Below are 23843 nucleotides of genomic sequence, written 5' to 3' on the forward strand. Positions count from 1 at the left end.
TAATATATTATACTTCAAATATATTAATAAATCACCAATAACCTCTTTTTCAAATATTCTTCCTATCAAATTGTTGTGGTGAAGGCAACCCAAATGGACCATGCTACTCTCAGGTCAAGTACATACCAATTATAGTTATGGGCTTAGACACCTAATCTAATAGTCTCCCACTTGGATAAGTCTAATAACTATTATTGCAAGTACGACTTAAAACTCGACTAGCAAGCGTAGCTCTTAAAAGCCGTTGTCGAAGTCTGACCTAGTCAATGACGCGTCCATTAGATAAGGGATCATATATTCCTCCATTCTAGATATCGTATGAACTAAGACATGGATTATAATCATTATCTTTGTTCATGTGTTGTTTCCCGATTTTCAATTTATGACGACCGACTAATTGATAAAATCAAATCAGTCCAGGCTTGGCTAAGCGCTTAGGGTTGTCATCACTAAATCATCGAGGGGCCCACAAATATCGGTTTTATCCCTCCTAGGGTAAAAGGAACGAATAAACTTGGACTCATTTGCTTGCTCTATTTACTCATCAAATCACACACAACAATTCGCTTTATAACACCAAGTTACTGGTGCGTTTTCATATTATCATTGTGCAACCGACTTGTAAACTGCAACTCATGTCTCATCGTTTCAAGAATATAAGATATTATCGTCTCACAATCACTCGTGATAAAATCAATGAAGTGATTCATATGAGCGTGGGTTTAATCCAATACTCAAATCTTATTACAGGAGTACTCATGAATACTGCAGCAAACTTGTGCTATGTCTAACACTTTAGACAATCTACAGACGGATTCATGATAGTCTTGCCTCAATACCTACTTCCAAAGTATGATCGACTGTGGATGGTTTGAATAATCTTATTATTTGGGAAGTCAAAACATGCGAAGTGAAACACAAGAATAATCGAATCCAATATGGTCTCAAAACGTTTGAATATAAATAAAACACCTTTTATTTAATCACCATATTGATTACACATTATTCATTGTATAATGTTTCGATTAATCAACTTAATACTTGAATTAAACAATAGTTATCCCATGCTCCAAGCATACACACTATGTTTGCCTATGGTCCTTACTTTGTGAAATAGATCAATTGTAAACATTTCCAATGACACTCATTTCACAATTCTAAATTCTTATCGTAAGTGTAAGAATACCAAGTCCTTGCCACTTACTGTAATTTGTTAGATTCTAAGCTTATATACAGTGATCCTTTTGTAACGACTATGTACACAATTCACAGAGACTTTGCCAATTACAAAACTTTCCATTGGAGATTGTTACAAAACAATTCCATAGATACGAAGTCTCATATTCAAAGCACATTCCTTTGAACATCCTCCTTGCATAAAAGTTTCTAACTTACTCATAGATTCTTGATATCCAACTCCCATTATGGAAACTTTTCCATAATTTCCATATGACTATCCATTCTTAATACAATCCTATCTATTCAAAATTATATCAATATGGTTCATTCATTACTATACTTCCAGCTGTCCTTAAGCAACCAATCCTTAGCGAACCTCAGATCGTCCTTGAAAGTTGTTTAATAACTTAAGTCATATCCGGTTCTAGTCCTTTTTCCCTCTTAATGCCCTAGGCATTTGGAAAAATTAGAATAGGAGAATATTATAGCACATGCAATCGATCCTATATCCAAAGCATATGGGACACGACTCATAATGTTTTACATACAGACCTGATACTTTACCAGTCTCTTGCTATAACATTTCCATATATAGAACTTCCTTATGTCAAATCTTTTCAACATAAAGTTCATATATGTCCTTGACCAAATTTGATTAAAATCTCAATCTAAACTTTTAGAATTGAAATGAAGTATAAGTTCCTCTCCCTTAATTATAGCAAAACAACTTTTCAAAACCTGCAACTTTGCGAATTGAAACCTTTATTTTCTATAATTAACTTGCTAACTCGCAACACTTACCATAATAATTATGCTCCCACTAGCATGATAATTATTAGCTTACTAGCATACCACTTATGCTCCCACCTTCTTTGACATGTACTCAGAAATCAGCTGGACTTCTAGAAATCAATACTTATTGACTTTCTTACCAAAGTTTAGATATCTGATACGAGATGCTTTGATAAGCCTTTATCTAGGCTTCTCAAACTCATGCACCTTTCCTTAGATAGTTCACACGTGTGTCTAAACAATTTTAGAACTTACAGCAATAAGTCTCAAATGTTTAGACCTTTTGCCATTTCTCACAATTCGAACTATGAAGAGAGATGGCGTAATCATAATCGAATTTGAGAATGCAAATATCACAAATGCTAACTCTTTAAAATCTACTTAGTGAACGTGTTTCCTCAAAATCATTTTCATGAAGCGGAGAGAAACCATATGACACTTAGATTTTATGGTGTATGTGTTCCTATCCATGTGAATTTGTCATAACCATAATCATAAGACAAGGTTAGTGACAAATCCAAACTCATATGGACTGAACTTGTTCAATCTTAATTTCTTGCCACTTGGTAACACAAGGGCCTACCATTGCTTCCAAGTTGTTATGCAAACAATTGATTACTCATAGAACTCACATGCATAGTCAACCAACTGGAAAGGGCACAAAAATAAGAATATGTCAACACGACAGGTTACAAACCTCAAGCTGCGTGCTAGTGATAAACAACAGTTTTATTCTTGAAACTTTTCAAGGTCTTTAAGATTCCCACTGACCTCTTGACATATAAGATTCTTTTGTCAAGAAACATTCCTTGACAAACAAATATTCAAGAATTAGTGCGGTTTCTTATCAAGGAAAAACACTTCATACAATTGGTCTTAGTTTGTCTTTGTTTTAGCCAAAACATCACAGTTACCAATTCCAAATGTGCATGAGCAAGAAAACTATTCTACTCCACATTTCATGATGTGTTATAAACCTACTTATGACATGTCACTCAAGACACAATCTTGGAGAATGACTCTAAGACTTGATTTTGGAACGAAGTATGATTTACCTTTTGATTTAACCATTTGAACAATTCGTGATTCCTCTTCTTAGCCATACAAGTGCACTAAGATGTCCTTAGAGGATCATTTGTGATGTGGTTTCATAATCACTAAGATAATCATAAAACACGATATTCAAGTACTCTCCCTTCTTTTCAGATTGAAGAAACTTTTATCTTTCTACCTAATTTGATTCTTCTTATTCGTTCTGCTATACATTGAAACCTTTTCAATGATTCCGAATTATACTTAAACTTGTAAGCATAACCATATTTACTAAACTTTTAGTAAATCATGACGAATAGTCTTATCGTTCTTTGTGGTGGACCTGACCAGCGCACAACCAAGTGTACTCGATCCCTTAGTCCTTCACTTGCCTCACATATACATGTGAATAAGGAATTAATCTTAATTTCCCAAAGATGAAGGTTCTTATTTATCACGCAATACAACTTGCATGATTCCAAGTTTCTTTAGCAGACAATTGAACCTTGGGTGATGAGAATCTTTCCTTCTTTGGTAAATTTAGACACTACCACAAACGAAAGAATCAAATCCATATCGCAAAAATAGATACATACAAACATCAATTTTCACAAATGTCATTGCAAGGAAATATAAATAAGATAAAATCAAAATTCTTTCTTTATTTATAAAACGCGGAAAATATTGTCCTTATAATGCAAGTACATATGAAAACTATGTCGCGACATATTTCTAAGCAATCTATCATAACTCCTAAGCAGCAGATCAAAATTCTGAACATCGAACTATGCGATTGAAATCCATCTCTTCGCGATCAGAATCAACTTACTCTTCTTTCAAACTTCCTTTCTCTTCTTTGATCCTACAAAACATCAAAATGAAATCTTATCACATCATGTATTAAGGATCTATAAGTAGGAACTTAATAGAGTTAGATAGTGAACTTGCCTGAAGCAGAGTTATACAATTTGACTTTACCATCTCTTAGATCTCTCAGGTAGTCCGGGCAGCTTCGCAACCAATGCCCCTTCTCTTGGCAATAGAAACAAACAGACTCTTTTGGAATGGTACACGAGACAATCTCAGACTTAGCCTTTCCCTTTCCCTTGGAAAGAGAAATATTTTCTGGACTTCCAATGTTTCCATTGCCAATATCCATGGAAGCTTGGGAAGTAGATCTTCCAATCAAATTTGCTTTACCAGTGCGCCAAATCATTGTCGATTCAGCAGTAATTAGCAAATAGGTAGGATTAATAAGGGTCACGTCATGATCTGTCACATAGTAGTCCTTAACAAACTCACTATATGACTTAGGAAGTGATTGAAGAACCAAGTCAACAGCCAACTTCCTCAACACAACGACTCCTAACATTCCCAGCCTGTCACTGTGTGACTTCATCTCCAAGACATGTGCACACACAGACCTTCCATCTTGGTGTTTGCTAGCCAATAGGGCTTGAGTGACCTTGAACTTTTCAAGTCTTTGAACTTGTGGGTTAGGGAGAATAATTGGAGGAGGTGGAGGAAGTGAAGTATGATTTCTAGGAACATCATCTTCATGAGGAAAGCTTTTTCCAAATGATTTGGGAGGACCATAGTTGTCAACACTAGACATCTATAAGGGAGAAATTCAAGTTCAGTTTATTTAAGTCCTTAATATAACACCCAAATGAAATATTAAGGCTAGGACCCAACACAATATTTTACAATTCGGAAGTGGGAGGTCGTAATCCAATTGCAAAATATTTGAAGGTAGGTAAATGACGATTTACCAATTTCCACCATGAAAAACAAAAATGAATTTTAGGTTTTAAATGAATTGAAATTCCTAAGATTCTTTGAGATTCATTAAAGTTTTCAATAGCATGTTTAAATCTCGATTATGCCATTCAAGTTTGTGACTGGGATGACGAGGATCACAAACAAGGTGTGAATAACCATGCAAATTAGTTTGGTACACTTAATGTTACAAATCATCCAATCAATGTGCCGGTTAACCACACACGCTCCATTGATCCATGATTAACACCAAGCTACCCTTTGCCACACATTATTAGTCCCAAATTAGTGTGTCGGTTAACCACACACGCTCCACTAACGACTTAACAAGGTGCAAAGTGAAATTTCATAGGTTAGCACCAAATTCACATTTTTCCTAAGTAACTAAGATTAGGAATTTATAAGTGTTTAGTTACTTGGTATTTTCATTATACTTTTAATGAGAATTAATGTCCTATCTTAACCGTTCGGCTAACGACCCTCCACCACTCAAGGAAGCGGTGGGTGAGAGTGGACACCCATTAAATACCCATTTTATAGGCAGTAACCTTATACCCCCCTTATAGACCGGCTTCGTGAATAAAGCCTACTAACGGTAAGACTGGCCTTTTACTTATACATATATAACAGATTATACTTTTAATTTTATATAGTATAAGGGTGTATTTTAAACATTTAAAATACTAGGTGGTTTAATCTTTTAATTAAACTAGACTTTTAATTTAATTAAATTCAAACTATATAATTATGGATTTATTAATACTCCTTTAATTAAACACTTTAATCAATTTAATAAAGTCCATAAGGTGTAATTGAACTACTCAAAGCATCTAGGTTATTAAAAATTCAAAATTAAAACTATTTAATTAATTTTTAAGTTATAAACCCAAGAGTTGCATCTTTTGAAACCTTTTCAATTACTAGATGTTTTAGAATTCAATATGTCAAATTAAAACTTTTTAATTAAACTTTTCAAATTCCAAAACTTGAGGGCAAGTTTTGAAACTCTTCAAAACTCTTCATTTCCATAACTTATGAGTTTAATGTTCTTTTAGTGGATGAGACTTTTCATGTTCCATAACTTGAGGACAAGTTATGGAATTCATTAAAAACATTTAGATCAATTCCAACAAACAAAATTATCATATAATTCATGATTGATCTACCTAAACTCATAAAGCAAGATAATATCAAATCAAAAGTTTACAAGCAACTTTGTTTATCATATAACCAACGATTATCTTAAAGATTTGACAATTATCTTTTCATTGGATGAGTATAATTACTACCATATCAGAAAAACAGATTTTATGATGCAAAACAGTTTGTGGTAGTGATCCTAATCCAATATAGGCCAAAAAACCCAAAAATCTGCCATCCGCCAGTGCAACTCGTCGAGCCAGGCTTTGGACTCGTCGAGTTCATCATGAACTCATCGAGTTCATCATGAACTCGGTGAGTTCAGCCTGGCAGAAGGTCTTTTTTAGTTTGCTTCAACTTTGAACAATGAACAATGCAACTATATAACAGAAAACTACCCATGGCTCTGATACCACTGTTGGGTTTTGTGTACTATAACACTCCTATGGTGCACATACAACCCTAATAGCTTTGGATCTAAGTTTTCTCTAGTTATACATGCAATAAAATTCCAAAGCATGAAGCCTAGAACTAGCATACAATTTTGGTACATGAATCATAAAATCAAGTTAGAAGAATACCTCTTTATTGTAGCTTGTAGTTTTGGCCTTTCAAGAGCTTAGCACCTCAAGTGTGATGTCTCAAATGGTTCACAAACACCATGAACAAAGGAGGACTTTGAGAGAGAGGCTATACACTTCAACATCGGATATCATTCTCTTAGAATACTTAGGTCGACCGATTTTGGCTAAGGGGTAACATTTATATAGTGTAGGATTCCAAGAGTCATGGGTAAACCCTAATCCATACAATTAGGTTATGATCCATATCTCATGTGGGCTAACTCTTCATGGATACTTACATAAACTTAGCCCATCCTGGATCAATAGCCCAAACACTATATATATATATATATATATATATATATATATATATATATATATATATATATATATATATCACTGATTTACATAATCAGTCCCCGTTAATTTAATTAGTCTCTTTTGATCACTAAATTAATTCCAATTTAATTCTTGATCAATACTAATTAAATAATGTGATTTCACAATTAATATATTATACTTATAATATATTAATAAATCACCAATAACCTCTTTATCAAATATTCTTCCTATCAAATTGTTCTGGTGAAGGCAACCCAAATGGACCATGCTACTCTCGGGTCAAGTACATACCAATTATAGTTATGGGCTTAGACACCTAATCCAACAAAAAGATATGTCTTTCTTCTTAACGAACAGAACTAGTGCTCCCCAAGGTGAGAAACTTGGTCGGATAAATCCTTTGTTCAGCAGTTCGTTTAGTTGACTGGATAATTCCTGCATTTCGGTCGGAGCTAATCGGTATGGGGACTTGGCTATGGGTTGGCTCCAGGAATTAAGTTGATTCTGAACTCGACTTTTCGCACAAGTGGTACTCCCGGAAGGTCTTCTGGGAATACATCGGGAAAGTTACAGACTTCCGAAATATCCTTGATATCCTTCACCTCCTTCTTCTTGTCAACAACGTGTGCTAGGAATGCACGGTACTTCTTACGCAGATAGGTCTGAGCCTTGATGCACGAGATGATTTTGAGACTTGTGCTTGGTTTGTTACTGTAGATGACTAGGGTCTCGTTATTTGGTAAGTTGATTCGGCCGACTTTTTCGTAGCATAAGATATTGACGTGGTGAGGACTCAACCAATCCATACCAATGATGACGTCGAAACTCCTTATTGTTACCGGCATTAAATCGATTTGAAAGGAATGATTGTTTAGAGTTAGAGTGCACCCGATGTACATGTCTTTAGTGCTTTCAGTTTTACCATATTGTAATTGACTTTTGAAACATGTAATACTTACAATGATGTAACTTTTTCAATTATATATGTGATGGTTATGTTTGCTTTCTTTACTATTATTCAATTGTTATGATACAAAACATGAAATTCATCGACCCCCGGACGTTTCCGTCATCCTTGTTTGGGGGTGTGACACATTCGTCCCTAGTCCGAGAGTATGGATTGGGCACAGTCATTTGTCATTAATCCGGGAGCATGGATTAAGACATAGTCAGTTGTCCTTAGTCTGAGAGTATGGATAGGATATAGTTATTTGTCATTAATCCGGAAGTATGGATTTAGACATAGACAATTGTCCCTAGTCCGAGAGTATGGATAGTGTCGTTGTGAGGATCGACGGGTTGGGGTAAGAGTTGCTTATATATGGTGAAATTGTATACTTTGTGAGTTCTAATATATATATATATATATATATATATATATATATATGATATAAAATTGTGGGATTGAAATCCCTATGTACTCACTAGGTTTCCCAACCTGACCCACTCAGTTTATTTGTATAACAAGTGTCGATATGAAGCTACATTACACTGAGAGATTAAAAGAGACATAGATCACTAGTGTAATGAATGTAAGGTCTGTTTATGCTTATGTTTATGTATTGACGATGACATCCCAATGTCTTAAAATGAATAAAATACATTTCTTCAGAAATGCTTTGATAATGTATTTATCATGTTTTTTTGGGGAACAAATTCCGCAAAATTCTTCTTTAAAAGGATACTCTGATTTTCAAATAAAGCATAAACAAATCGATCTTTACTGGTCGTGAAATTAGGGATGTCACAGTTGGTATCAGAGCATTAGTTTAAGCGAACTAGGAATAAGGATTTATTTCTATACTTAAACTTAGAATGCTAAGCGATGATCGTGAGGAGTGTGTCTAATATATTTTTGGTAGTACACCTGAATAGACACGAGCACTAGCTCATTTAGGGAAGATGCCTAAATTGTTGTTATGTGCTAAATGATTTGCGATGCTTTATGATGCTATCGTTTAATCGGATCTATGGTCTGTTGCCGACCGGATATGGAAACTCCATGTGTTCAGATTTCTCAACATTTAATTACGATATTAGAACTGACATGTAATTTTTCGGAGTATTAAGGATGAATACGCGTCTAAACCTTCCTCTATTTATATTCTCGTCTCGATACACCGAACGCCTGCTTTGGTGTACAGAACGTCATGGTGAATACTCATAGCGAATTGAGTAAATGGAGGAAATGAGAAGGCTTACGATAGTGAATGATACCTATCGGAAGATATCGTAAGAGTGATATCTTGCCTTTAGAATACGTCTAAATAGGTAATACCTCTGGTACGGGAGAAGTACACTTTCGATTGGCGTAAAGAAAGAATTTTTGGTAAAATCCATGAAGTTATCCCATCGTCTGGCATTTCCACCACCAACCGAGTTGAAGCGGAATTGATGATTGAAGATACGCATGGAAGAAGTCCTAGTAGAGTCTAGGGAAAATTATATGATTGTTTGGACACATTTGTATGTGTTAAATATGTTTTTTTGATAATAACTTGGAGAACTGCGAGACAATACTTGGGACGAGTATGAGTAGGTATGAAAGGTAGTAGAGGCCTATACTACCGGAAGCACATGACTCACACTTGGATCAGGGGAAGTCACAAGGTTACCAAAGCGCTAGTAATTGATTTTGTTTTATTCATGTGTGTCGTTACCATCGTTTCAGTAATAACTAAGGGGATGATTGTTATTCCGACCCTGGTTGTCATATCAAATCGAGTCCGACTAAGACGAGTATGTTACGTGGTTCAGAGAACCAAGATCGATGTAACACCCGACTTAAGCCAGAAGATTGAAGTGAAATATAATCGAAGCGATAAATAAAAGTATCGCAATCACCGTAAAAGTAAGAAGCTTGTAGCTAGAAGTGATACATGCTAGAATGTGATTATATCACATTAGAATTTGAAGGAAGGTACATTCCATTCTCGAATTTGACTCTAACAGACCTGAGTCTAAGTGTTGCATCATACGATGAGAGGTCATTAGAACATAACCCATCAGTCCATTATGGTAGTCGAAGTAAAGAACTTATCCTAAGTTAAGTCTGTTAAGAAGAAGAAGGAGTCTCCAATAAGGATTTATTTTGTAACTCGAAGGTTACGATTGAAAGCCCAACTCGAGATGGAGAGCAGGTGGAAGATTGAGCACTGCCTGCAGTCAAGAAGTCCAAGAGTTAGATACTCATTCGAAGGAACATAGCAGTTACGGTTATCACCTAGGATGAAGAGATAACGTATGGAGTCATTATACAAGCCCTGTTTTGTTGATGATTCTGGGACGTAATAATCCAAAGGGGGAGATAATTGTAACGCCCGCAGATTCGGGCTAGTCAATTTAGAGACAATAAGCGTCAAAAATGACTTTTTATAAGATTTGGCATAACAGTGCACAACCCGGAATTCGAATTTTAGATCGATCGTTTTTTGGCCGATGCAACCTAAATGAAAAATAAACATCTGATTAATAGGAGCTCAACGATAAAAAGACAGACGAAAACGAAGTCTGTATGTAGAAGTTATGAATTTTACACGGTCATTTAACATTGTAATCTTCTCATACTATTAAATTTAAAATCAGTCGAGAATTAGCCAATGGAGTCCGAAGGAGAGTTGTAGATCTTGTCAATACCTATGTGTGGATATAAAAAACGTAAAAACGAAGCTCGTATGCGAAAGTTATGGGGTTTAGAAGTCAGCAGGGTGCTGCTGCGAAGGGGGTGACGTGGCTGAATCCGGGCCATTGCTTTCTCCCCAAGCCTTGCCACCAAAGGGTGACATGTGGCACCAACTCGACGAGTTGGAGGCCCCAACTCGACGAGTCGAGCAGTATTTCAGCCTATAATTACCTTGCGATGTTACCTTCATTTCTCACACCAAAACCCACTTCTCTCTCACTTTAACTTCTCTCTAAACCTCCCAAAACCCCTCTAAAGCCCTAGTAACCTCAAGGTGCTAGAGGAAAGCCCCGGAGTGCCCGAAGGCTCCGAAAAAAAGAGTTTTTCGGCTCAGAAGTTCTGCCCGCGCAGAGCCCGGTTCTTCGCTAAACCCACTGTAAGATGAGTTATGCTTATCGTACTTTAAGTATAAGTTATGTTTAAGTTCATTATCGTTATTATGAACCTATAAACAATATTTATCACTAATTCCAAGTCATTATACTGATTGATCTACTTACGGGGATGATGTCTAGGCTGTGATTTAGTGAGGTGTTTAAAGTGGGATTTCCAAACAGTATACTTCGTATACCAAATGGACCCTACCTCCGATATGATCCTACCTGGTTGTTCCTTACTTGATAGATCATGAAAGTAGACTTTGATTTAATGATGAATCTAGACTAATAATTAGTCACAATAAAGATTAGACTAAAACTTAGTGATAATAATGATAGGTTTCATCGAAGGAAAATAGAATCGTTAGAAGCGAAGTGCTGCCCGAGTTTGGAATCATCACTTAACAAGTGAGTGCATAGTCTCTTTCATGAACATGATTTTAATACAAGTGTTGATTGAAGTATTAAATATATGTTTATGTGTGAAATATTTGATGTTTCCTGAAATACGTGCTAAAGAGCATACTTGATAATATATAATGATTTAGGATAAATACTAAACCTAAATTAATTATGAGGAATATTGGGTTGTATCTTCTTATGAGTACGAGTGAGATATACATGGAGAATAGAAATTTAAATTATGTCATAGATCCGGGAGCATGGATTAGACATAGTCATTCGTCCCTATTCCGAGAGTATGGATTGGGCACAATCATTTGTCATTAATCCAGGAGCATGGATTCAGACATAGTCAGTTGTCCTTAGTCCGAGAGTATCAATAGGATATAGTTATTTGTCATTAATCTGGGAGTATGGATTTAGACATAGACAATTGTCCCTAGTCCGAGAGTATGGAATCGGCACAATTATTGATCGGAGAGCATGAATTAGATCCGGGAGTAAGGATTAAGTAAAGAGATAAATTTTAAGGTCCGAGAGTATGGATAGTGTCGTTGTGAAGATCGACGGGGTGGGTAAGAGTTGCTTATATATGGTCAAATTGTATACTTTGTGAGTTCTAATATATATATATATATATATATATATATATATATATATATATATATATATATATATATATATATATATAGATCCCGGAGTATGGATTAAGTAAAGAGATAAATTTTAAGGTCCGAGAGTATGGATAATGTCATTGTGAGGATCGACGGGGTGGGTAAGAGTTGCTTATATATGGTGAAATTGTATACTTTGTGAGTTTATATATATATATATATATATATATATATATATATATATATATATATATATATATATATATATATATATATATATATAACATTGTGGGATTGAAATCCCTATGTACTCACCAGGTTTCCCAACCTGACCCACTCAGTTTATTGGTATAACAGGTGTCGATATGAAGCTACATTAAACTGAGAGATTAAAAGAGACGTAGATCACTAGTGTAAATGAATGTAAGGTCTGTTTATGCTTATGTTTATGTATTGACGATGACATCCCAATGTCTTAAAATGAATAAAATACATTTTTTTAGAAATGTTTTGATAATGTATGTATCATGTTTTTTTTGGAACAAATTCCGCAACATTTTTCTTTAAAATGACACTCTGATTTTCAAATAAAGCATAAACAAATTGGTCTTTTCTGGCCGTGAAATTGGAGATGTCACAGAATCCTCATCTCTCTTGCTTTTATAATACTAGGAACCTCTACCAACACCATTGGTCACCTTATACATGCAAACTGTACATAATAAAAGATCAAATAGACTTTCAAAAAATGATTATTCCTTAAGCCCACAACCAGACAAGGAACATTAAATAAGGCTAAATCAATCATTCTAGGGCTATGTGATCCTAATCGTATACAACTTAAAGCATACACTTAACAATTAACATTGTCAATACAAACTCCTAGTATCACATAGAATTCATTTCCCCCTAGGCTATAAGGCATCACACATATCATGCTATTCAATCATGTAATTCCTGAAGATATCTTTATCGACATTCTATCATGAAACTCATATAATAGCACACTAAAACATAATACTAAGGTACAGGTTTTTTGGGAACCACTTATTTTAGTTCGGTTGATTGCACGCATCACACCCCTTTCTTTGTAAAAACATTTTTAGAAAATTTTGCTTTTATTACAAAATATTTATCAATTCCTCAGTTTGAGTTCAGACACGCCCAAGGGTGTACCTGAATCCCTCAAACCAAGACTCTAATACCAACTTGTAACATCCCAAAAACACTAGTAAAACTTTTTATTTTCAAACCACCAAATCCATACAACTATTTGTTCAAATCCAACCAATGTTTAAATGTATTCCTAAATATCAGAGTAAATCAAAAATAGATTATGCAAAAATAGACTCCAGGCAATGAAGTTTATACATGACGAACCCTTCCCTTTGGAACCAGAAGTATCTGAAAAAGTTTAAGCCACAAAACCGTAAGCACGAAGTTTAGTGAGTTCCCCCAAAATACCACATACCATACATAACATCGAGACCCGCCCACATAATGGGCCCCACCCACATATTAGGCCCCGCCCACATAACGAGCCTCGCCCACCACACAATGCAAGAGTAACAAAGACAACTAACATCCTACATAGTATAGTGAGAAGACTCACCTCACTCATAAAGTCTGAAAAACCACAATTCAATGTTATGAAACAGGTGCTACAACCCACCGATCAAATTACATAAGGTCACACCTTAGTCTACACTCTAGAACTAATCATTTGACTAAAAGTCAACGAGGTCAAGAGTCAACGGTCAAAGTTGACTTCAGTAGGCTTCCACGTCGTGGCTAATGAACTCAACCCCGATCAACATCTCGGTCACATCAAAAACCATTGCTACATCATGGAAATCATGCTACCACATCGTGGCAGAATCCGTCCAAAACAATCGTGAAATCCCCAGTCGCCACGTCATGGCAAGCAAACGGCCACGTCGTGGGGACTGGACTTTCTTAGCTTAATAGATTCAGCTCTCAATCCATCAAGCCATCCACTCAATCCTTCCAGAAAGTTTTCTATCATCCATTACAGCCTAAAGATCGATGTTTTTCAGTCATGCATGTCCAATGTAAGACTAGAGCTCAAGCTAGGTCAAACATGAAGAAATAACACCAAAATCTCATGCATGAAGCTCACAACACCAACAAAATTTAGATTTGACACTTATTCTCATCAAGTGACATCAAAGACCCATAAAGTTTCTAACTTTATGGAATCCCACCATTCTAACTAGTTCATCCTTGAAGAAAAAGGGACAAAAACCTAGATCTAAAGACATAGAACAATAAAGCTTAGAACTTAATCACTTACAAAGATCTAGAGTATAAGATTGAAGATGATGATGATACTTGCAAGCTAGATCTATACTCCAGGAATGCTTCATTCCCCTTCAAGATACCACAAACACCAAAAAAAAACCACGATCTTCAACAATAGAGGCTAGGGATTCTATGAGAGTGAAAGGGAGGTGATGGAGATTGAGGGTGTGAAAACCCTATCCACTTGATCCCTTAAATAGGGCCACCAATCCCATAATTAGGGTTTAACATAAAATGGCTGCCACATCGTCGCCAATATATTGCCACATCGTGGCACCCACTTAAGATGTGTATCTCATACGGGTCCTACCACATCATGGTGATACCTCCACCACGTCGTGTCAATGAAAAATCCATAATTTACTTTTAAAATTTATACATCGATGATGCGAATGTTACATGATGAATAATTAGTTTGAATTTGAAGAGTTGTGTAGGTTTGAGGTCAATAAAAGGAGACACTTTATTTAAAATTACAAATGAGTTTAATGTATTAAAATTAAATTGGTGATAGTTACTTAGTTGTGAATTGATGAATTGTATATGTTTCAAATCAATATGGTGCAATAGTTAAAATTACTTGTCATATTTTTTAATATATGTTAGTAAATTATGTGTGCAAATATTAATATTTTCAATAATTAATTATTTATGTAATCGGAATTTATCAAATGTTTAAACAATGCTAATCTTAATATTAATATTTTAGATAATTGAAACTCACTGAAAACTATATTCGACAGTTTGTTTTCTTATAACTATTTTTTTTATCTTATTTTAACTATTTATCTTAAATAATAGAAACACCATTTACAACTTTCCTAAATCCAAACAGTTTTACCATTTTTGTTTTGTTATAACATAAATACAAACACCACTTATATCTACAACACCAAACAAACATAAATAATAGTTATATATATATATATATATATATATATATATATATATATATATATATATATATATATATATATATATATATATATATATTGTAATATTTAAATAAAAAATTAATTATGTAGATATATTATAAAACTTAAAAAAACATTGTGAATACAATAGCCAACTTTGAGCTATTTATATTTTTTGAGAAAGTATAGATCCAACTTGAGGTTCATTTTAGATATATACGATTGAGGTAAATGAAAAATAATACATTACCTATTTTAAGGTTGATCTTAATAAACTATGATTCTTCAAATTTAGCTTGTATGAAATCGACCAAATAAAAACATGAACACAAAACATTAGCAATATTTCATGAACACACTGAATAAACACTTATGACAAGAAGCCTCTTAAGAAACTAAGATGGATATATAAATAATAATAATTCTATAACATCAAACAAACATAAACAAAAGTTATATAAAGTTGTAATTTTTAAATAAAAAGTTAATTCTATAAAGTATAATATAAAACTTAAATAAATATTGTGAAAACAATAACCGACTTTGATTTATGTATATTTTTTTGAGCAAATATAGATCTAACTTGAAGTTCATTTTGAATATATAAAATAATATTATTGGGGTAAATGAAAAAAAAATACATCACCTATTTTTATGCTGATATTCATAAACCATGCTTCTTCGAATTTAGCTTGAATAATTAATCAAAATTGTCTTCCAAAACATTACAATTTTGATTATATGAAATCGTCCAAAGAAACATGAACACAAAACATTAGCGATATTTAATAAACACATCGCATAAACACTTAAGGGAAAGAAATCTTTTAAGAAACCAATATGAATATATAAATAATATGATTGAGGTAAATGGAAAAACATTTTACATTACCTATTTTTGGATTGTTCTTCATAAACTATGCTTCTTCGAATTTAGCTTGAACGATTAATCAAAATTTCCTTCCAAAACATTACCATTTTGATTATATGAAATCTACCAAAGAAACACATGAACACACAACGTTATCAACATTTTATTAACACATTGCATAAACACTTAAGGCAAAAAAAAAACTTTTTAAGAAACCAATAACTAAAGAGATAAATATATATAATCTAAACTCTAAAGTCATACGTAATAGTTTATATAGTATGGTTGATTATAAAAACAATTAACAATAGTTATTAAAAGATAACGGAAAGTCACTAACGATAGCAACATTTCGTTAACACATTGCAAAAACACTTAGGGCAAGAAGCTTTTTAAGAAACCAAGAACTAAAAAGAGAAATATAGAATTTAAAGTAACGTGAAATAGTTTATATCGCATGTTTGATGTTAAAATATTTAATAATAGTTATTAAAAGATAATGGAAAGTCACTGAAAAATATAAAAAAACATGGGGTTTCAAATTAATATGGAGCTTTGAAATATGTCTTTATTATATAGTATAGTATAATATAGATAGATAGATAAAAAAAAATGTTTAGGGTTCGATCCCACTCCTCTTATCCATTTGATTTAAATTCGATTGGCAATAAAAATGCAACCCTTGCATGTATTAATAAATTTGCAAATTATTGTATAAAAAAGGTTTTAGGCTCACCTAGTGAACCCATTTAGCAAGGTAAATGATGTTTTGAAAAAATATATAGTTTTAGTGAAGGGATATATATACTGAAGTCCCAATATTTTCATCGATTTAACAATAAAGTCCTAAACGTTATTCTTTTGACAGTAAAGTCCTAACTACCGGCAGTTTTTGACACATTTACCTTTTTTTTCCGGTTAGCCGGTAATTAGGACTTTACTGTCAAAAAAATAAAGTTTGAGACTTTCTTGTCAAATCGTGAATTAGGATTTTATTGTCAAAAAAATAAAGTTTAGGGCTTTCTTGTCAAATCGTAGAAAATGTTGAGACTTTAGTGTATTTTTGTAACCCAAGAACTTTTAATTGTGATTTTCATCTTAGCACCACTGTTTTTCTTATCATCGTCATCTTTACCTTGATACAATCATGATAAGAGGAAATAGATGCAAAAGAGAGAACAAGAGAGGTTGAGAAGAATTGTAAAGTTTTCTTCTTGGTTCGCCGCCAAATCTTGAACTGAAAAGAGGGGACATATTGTACAAACACAAACAATACACGTTTAGTCAAAAGGGTGTGAATGTGGAGAAGGTGTAAGAAGGACAGTTTCGTTTTTTTCGGTTTCTTAGTTCTCCATTTTAGGATTGCAAAAACCCAACACAACCTTTGTTCTTTCTTTCTTTCTTGATTATCTCCATTTTTTTCAATGTCGGTTTGTTGAGATTAAAAAAACTATCTAACAATAAGAAAACGTTAAGGATTTCAATATGATCTAGTTGACCAGAACATGTTTCAATAACTCTTATGCTTAAAGACTATCATACCATTAAACTTCTAGCCGAAAAAAGGGATATATGCACTAAAGTCCTAATATTTTCAATGATTTGACAAAAAGTCTTAAATTTTATTTTTTTGACAGTGAAGTCCTAATTTACGATTTGACAAAAAAGTCTTAAACTTTTATTTTTTTGACAGTTTAATCTTAATTACTGTCGGAAAAAAAAATTTAGAACTTTCTTGTTAAATTGATGAAAATATTAGAACTTTAGTGTATATATGTTTCAGTGAATAACGTTTTACTTTTGTCATTACCTTTTCCAAATGGGGCCAAGTATATAAAGACGGTTTTTACTTTTTAGGGCCTTTCGAAAGTTGTTTTTTTTTTTAGATTCGGGGGATCTTGTTAAGAAGGTAGAAACTAGAAAGTAATATATTTATTTGCCGACGAATCTTTAACATTTTGTTATCAACCTAAAATTACAAGGGTTGCAAGTCTAGCTGTTTGAAGATTATCATGACCCAAGCAACATCAAGTACAACATTTTTTCCTTTACCAATCAATTTTTCCAACTAGCCTTTATTTCTCAATGATATCCGATACTTTTAAACAAAATTAGTCAAAATTAATTATGAGTTAGCATTAATACGTCATTATATTTACGATCTTAAAGACATTTGTCACTTACTCCCCCGAAAAAAAATGAGACCATTGAATAAACATAATTGAAGCATGAGGTACAGTGATATTATTGCTAGGAAAAGCACAAAAATTGTAAGAAGTAAAGGAACATATTGTTTTTATGTAGATGGATCGATATGACTTATTTTTACATACCAAAAGTAAAACTAAAAACTCTCATATCATAAGGCCTCCAGGTATGGAGGGATGCTGATGCATGAAGAGCTAAGCTGGCGGACATTTCCGCACGTGAACACCGCCCCATGGGCTCGTAGTCGTGGTGTGGAGTGGACAGCTCTACGGGTTATCACGACCAATGAGATTTGTTTTTCCCAAACAGTCACAAAAAATGGCCGTTGTTTTTGAAGGAAGCTGATAGAAATCTTCGATGTGTTCGTCAGAAAAAGAATTGCAGCGTGCAAACGAGAAAGAAGAAGAAGAAGAAGAAAAGATGAGGCTACGATGTTTGGATGGCTGCAACTTGAATAAAAGTATGACACATAAAAAGGTTGGGCTTAGATAAATTTAAGTAAGTATATTTTTAGTGGGTTAAAATTGGTTTTGGTAAAATGTACGTTGAATTTTAAAAATATTATTTTTATTTAAGTTAATGTTTTTTTATTTATGTATGTTTAATAATTGTGTTTTTATTTAATATAATGTTAATTTTTTTTAAGAAAAAAGATAAATAATATGAAGTGATAACCATTTTCAAGGGCTAGTGAACATGTAATGGATGTGATGTGGTGCATAGATAGCATCACTTTTCTAATGAATATCTTGTGACCATACCCCATAGCCTGACTAGTAGCTGAGAATGCAACTAAAAACTCTAATAAATAATATTTGTATAGTCCTAAAACCTCTAGCTACAATTAGGGTGTTTACCCATAAAAGTAGTTTATAGTTAGCTATAATTTTTTAATTTCTATCCCTAGTGAACCCACGTGTATAGTCGAATCAACATCAATTCGAGTCACCAACACTTTTAGTTAGCTATAATTTTTTTCAAAATAAAGAAGATGTTAAAAGTAAAACTTAATCATCTTCCACTACTGAGTCTACAAAGCAAGATACATTTACATATTAGACACATTGTTATGGAAGAAAATGCAAGCCAAGTAGTAGATGGGTACAAGTGGACCTTTAGCCACAAAAACTTCCCTTTTATTTATTTTATTAATATTCTCACTTTTACTTATTTATATATAGAAAGTTAATAGTGCAAATAATAATGTGGTTTTTTTATTTTTTTTTATTTTTGTCTTCTTTTTTGTTATTTTGGCATCCACGTCATATGGAGGCAACTTTTGCGCTAGCATATATAATGCAACATTGGACTTATGAATATCTTCAATACTTGGTCTTTAATGGGAGATAGACAAGATCTATTCAACTTGTTAGATTACATCATCCATGAGGTCAACAGGCTTAATGGAAATGTTTAATATTTTCATATTTGTTTTATTAATTTATAGAATCAAAAGTATATACAAATTATAATCAGTTTTTTAAGTGGAAAGAAAATTGTGATATTATAGAGTAACATTTAAAGCTATGTTTGGGGGACAATATAAAATGAGATGGTATAAGAAAAATTAACTGCTTGCTTAAAAAATATAAAATGACATAAGAGATTGTATAGTTGTTTGGTTATATATATATATATATATATATATATATATATATATATATATATATATATATATATATATATATATATATATATATATATATATATATATATATATATATATATATATATATATATATATATATATATGGGGAAATGATCAAATGAGAACATCTAAAAGGTTGAGAACGCGAGAACAAGTATATTCATTTGTGATACCATGTATTCATTTGTGGAGAAATGATAAATTTTTACACACAATCAACATGAATATGCTTTTCCTCTTCAATTGAAATTAAATGCGTAAAAATTTATCATTTATCCACAAATGAATACGTGGAATCGCAAATGAATATACTTTGTTCTCGCGTTCTCAACCTTTTTGGTGTTCTTATTTGATCCTACTCATATATATATATATATATATATATATATATATATATATATATATATATATATATATATACACACACACACACACACATACACACACACACACACAAAATAGTAAATGGGTCCGCGTTTTGCCGTGAATTTTTATGTATTTTTGTTGCGAATTAAGAATATGTGACAACCGTCAAAAATTGAGTCAAGTCAAAGTCAAACAAAGTCAACAAGTCAAAACCAATCAATTCAATTAACCCTTGTATATTAGGGTTTACACTATGTAATTACTGTACAATGCAATATTTTAATGAGAGAAACATCATTTGGAAAGTTCGTGTGTTGAATTTCCTAAGTCTCAAATGCAGTAAACACTGAACCAAAACGATAAAACATTATTGCACACTCATCGGGAGTGTGTACGACACTAAAACACGGTTTAACGGGGTTTACGAACCTTGCGTTGTGAAGCCGGACACTCAAATTAATCACAAACGAAACCTCTCTAAATCGTTTTCACTATATCTCTTTCGATTTGAAATCTCTCCCAAATCTCTCTCAAAAGTTCCCATAACTTTTTGGAATCATTCGGGCCATCCCGACCCTTAACCGGGTCAAAAACCACTTGAAAACGGGGTAAAAACGGGTAAAATAACCTTAAGGAACCAAAACCCTCCTATTAGAAGTGAAGCCTCTTAGAAGCCTCTCATGACCGAAGCCTCTCATGAGAAGCCTCTCAGGACCGAAGCCTCTCATGAGAAGCCTTTCAGGACCGAAGCCTCGCATGCGAAGCCTCTCAGGTTCGACTCCATGCGAGAGGTCTCGCAGACAGCCCCATTTCACCCGGTTTTCGACTACGACTTCGTTTTAACTCCGTTTTTCATTATTTTAACGTGAGATTTTCACCAAAAACCTTATTTTATAAACTAAGGCCCCAAAATATATAAATCCCCAGGGCTTTTATAAAAATATATTAAAAGAATTAGTGGTTGAACTAATTATTGAGGGAATATTTGCTTTTCCTTAATTTATGGCAAAAGCAAACCACCACCACCTCACTCTATGATCAGCCACTCTTTCCCACTACTCCTTGTCACCTTAGTGGACCTTTACACCCAATCTCCAGCTCTTCCCACGTTCTAAGAGCTGGAGAATTGGTCATCTCTCCTCATTCTCATTAACTTCTTTCATTCTACACTTAGCAACCAAAGAACACTCTCCAAAATTCTCTCATCTTTTCTCTGAACTTCAAGAACTTCAAGGCTTTCTCCAGGGATTTCTTTCTTCAATTAGTAAGTATCTTCATCATTCATATAATTATTACACTCCATTCTACTCAAATCATTGATATCTTACACAAATTCCATCTTATTCGGTGTTAGATTCTCGAATCATCAAGACATCTTCTTAGTGTTCTTGGGTTGAACACTTCCTCTCTCTTACTTTCATCTACTGAAACCATATAGGGTGAGTTCATACCCCTACATTTACATGTTCTTCTTAAGTTTTAAGGGGGGAATACAAGTAAAATCATCAAGAACACAATTAAACTTTTTCTAACAGATTACATCAGAAAAGATGGACTTCGATCACGGACTGTTTTGGTCAACTTAAATATTTTAGTTTTCAAAACTGTTCCAGGTGCAAGTAGTTCAAACTCTTAGCTTTAAAATGGCTACTTGCACATCTCCATATGATGTTTCTACAATTTATGGTGATTTTTACAAAACTGCCTATCATTTCAGAGGCAAACCCGGACCAGCCTGTGATTATGGACATTTTGACCTCTGTTAGAGATCACTAAAAATCATGATAAAATTTATGAACAAACTAGACTCATATTCAAAACTCTCATAATTTGTGGATTTGGATTTGGAGCTTTGATGATTTTTCTATAAATTTTCTAAGAACAGTAACAGAAACTGTATTCAACGAAAAGTTGCTGTCAATTTCATTTCACCTTGTAACATGTTGAGCAAGGTGTATATCTTTATGTGATTATATGTTATTGCAATATATGACATTTTATCTTAATATTTAGACACACATCAGTTTACAAATGGATTTGGACATATAAAATATAAAGAATAACAAGTGATTATAATCAAAGTACAACCGATACATTCAAACATTTAATAAACTATTTTGAATATAGTTTGCATACATTACTACGTACTACCCTTGGTTGATAAACTATAATAGGTATAGTTTATGATACATTACATAACACATACATTTAAAAAGTGTACATTTATACAAAGGATATTTTCATTAAGCAAGGTACGGCCATACGGTACCAAGTTTTCATAACACGTAATTCCGTTAATGACTTTGTGAGACATTTACTTCAAATTACCATTAAGTCCTGTATTGTAACCAGAGTCTCCTTGAGGGAGAGCGTGATAGTTGTGTATAGATCTATATTGGGTTTGACAAACCTACACCTAAACTGCATGCAACAGTTAGACCGATAGGTCTGGGGTGACAAATGTCATAACATTTCCGACGCCTGAAGAACGTCGTTTCAGGCCAACTAGGTCATAGCATGGTTATAATAACTCACATGTGGTATTAACAAACATAGAATTTACGGGGATTTCACTAAAATCAAACGAGTTTATGTCGATTTAAACTTGCATTGTTTTACTATAAGGAACGAACACTACTTGTACATTTCAGTCTTTGGGTTTTAAGACTACATTTACACATTAAGGAAAATATTGGATTTTTTGGAACGAACACTACTTTTACAAGAAAAGGCTTTAATAAACTCACATAAAGTATTAATGAATATTGGAATTTACGGGAACTTCATTAAAATTAAACGAGTTTATGTCGATTTAAACTTACATTATTTATTATAAGTAAGAAAAGTTACTTATACATTTCGGTCTTTGGATTTAAGACTACATATACATTTTAAGGAAAATATTGGATTTTCTAAAACAAATAATACTTTTATAAACGAAAGGCTTTTAATAATACTAAACAAAAGCTTATGAACTCACCAACCTCTGTGTTAACACTTTTTCAAACAACTTGTATTCTCAGGAAATCATTAAACAGGTAACCAAGTGCATTTGAGGATGGGACGCTAAGGCGTCTACTATTTCATATTTTGTCAACATAATGTAATTGATTCGTAAACATGTAATTCATACAATGATGTAACTTTTTCAATTATATATATGTTGGTTGGGTTTGCTTGAATTACTATTACAATTGTTGTTATGATACTATACATGAAGTCCTTCACCCCCGGACGTTTCCGCCATCCTTGGTTTGGGGGTGTGACAGAATATGACAATTGATTAAACCAGTGATATTTTACAAAATTCAAACTTTAGGGGTCAAAATAACATTTAAAATATAGATGGGTATAAAATGCATTTTTAAAAAGCAGAGGAATAAAATTTATACTATGTTATATATATATATATATATATATATATATATATATATATATATATATATATATATGGGTTAATGTCATAAAAACCCTCAAGTTTACAGGGTTTTGTCGGTTTTGCCCAAAGTTGAAATTTATGTCCGTTTTTACCCAAACATTTTCGAAAAAAGTTCGATTTTACCCTTTTACGGGTGATAACAGGTTTTCCAGTTTACCATTATATTAAATTCG

This window comes from Lactuca virosa, chromosome 6 (assembly GCF_052849685.1).
Source record: "Lactuca virosa cultivar CGN04683 chromosome 6, Lactuca_virosa_CGN04683_v6, whole genome shotgun sequence".
Taxonomy (NCBI): Eukaryota; Viridiplantae; Streptophyta; class Magnoliopsida; order Asterales; family Asteraceae; genus Lactuca; species Lactuca virosa.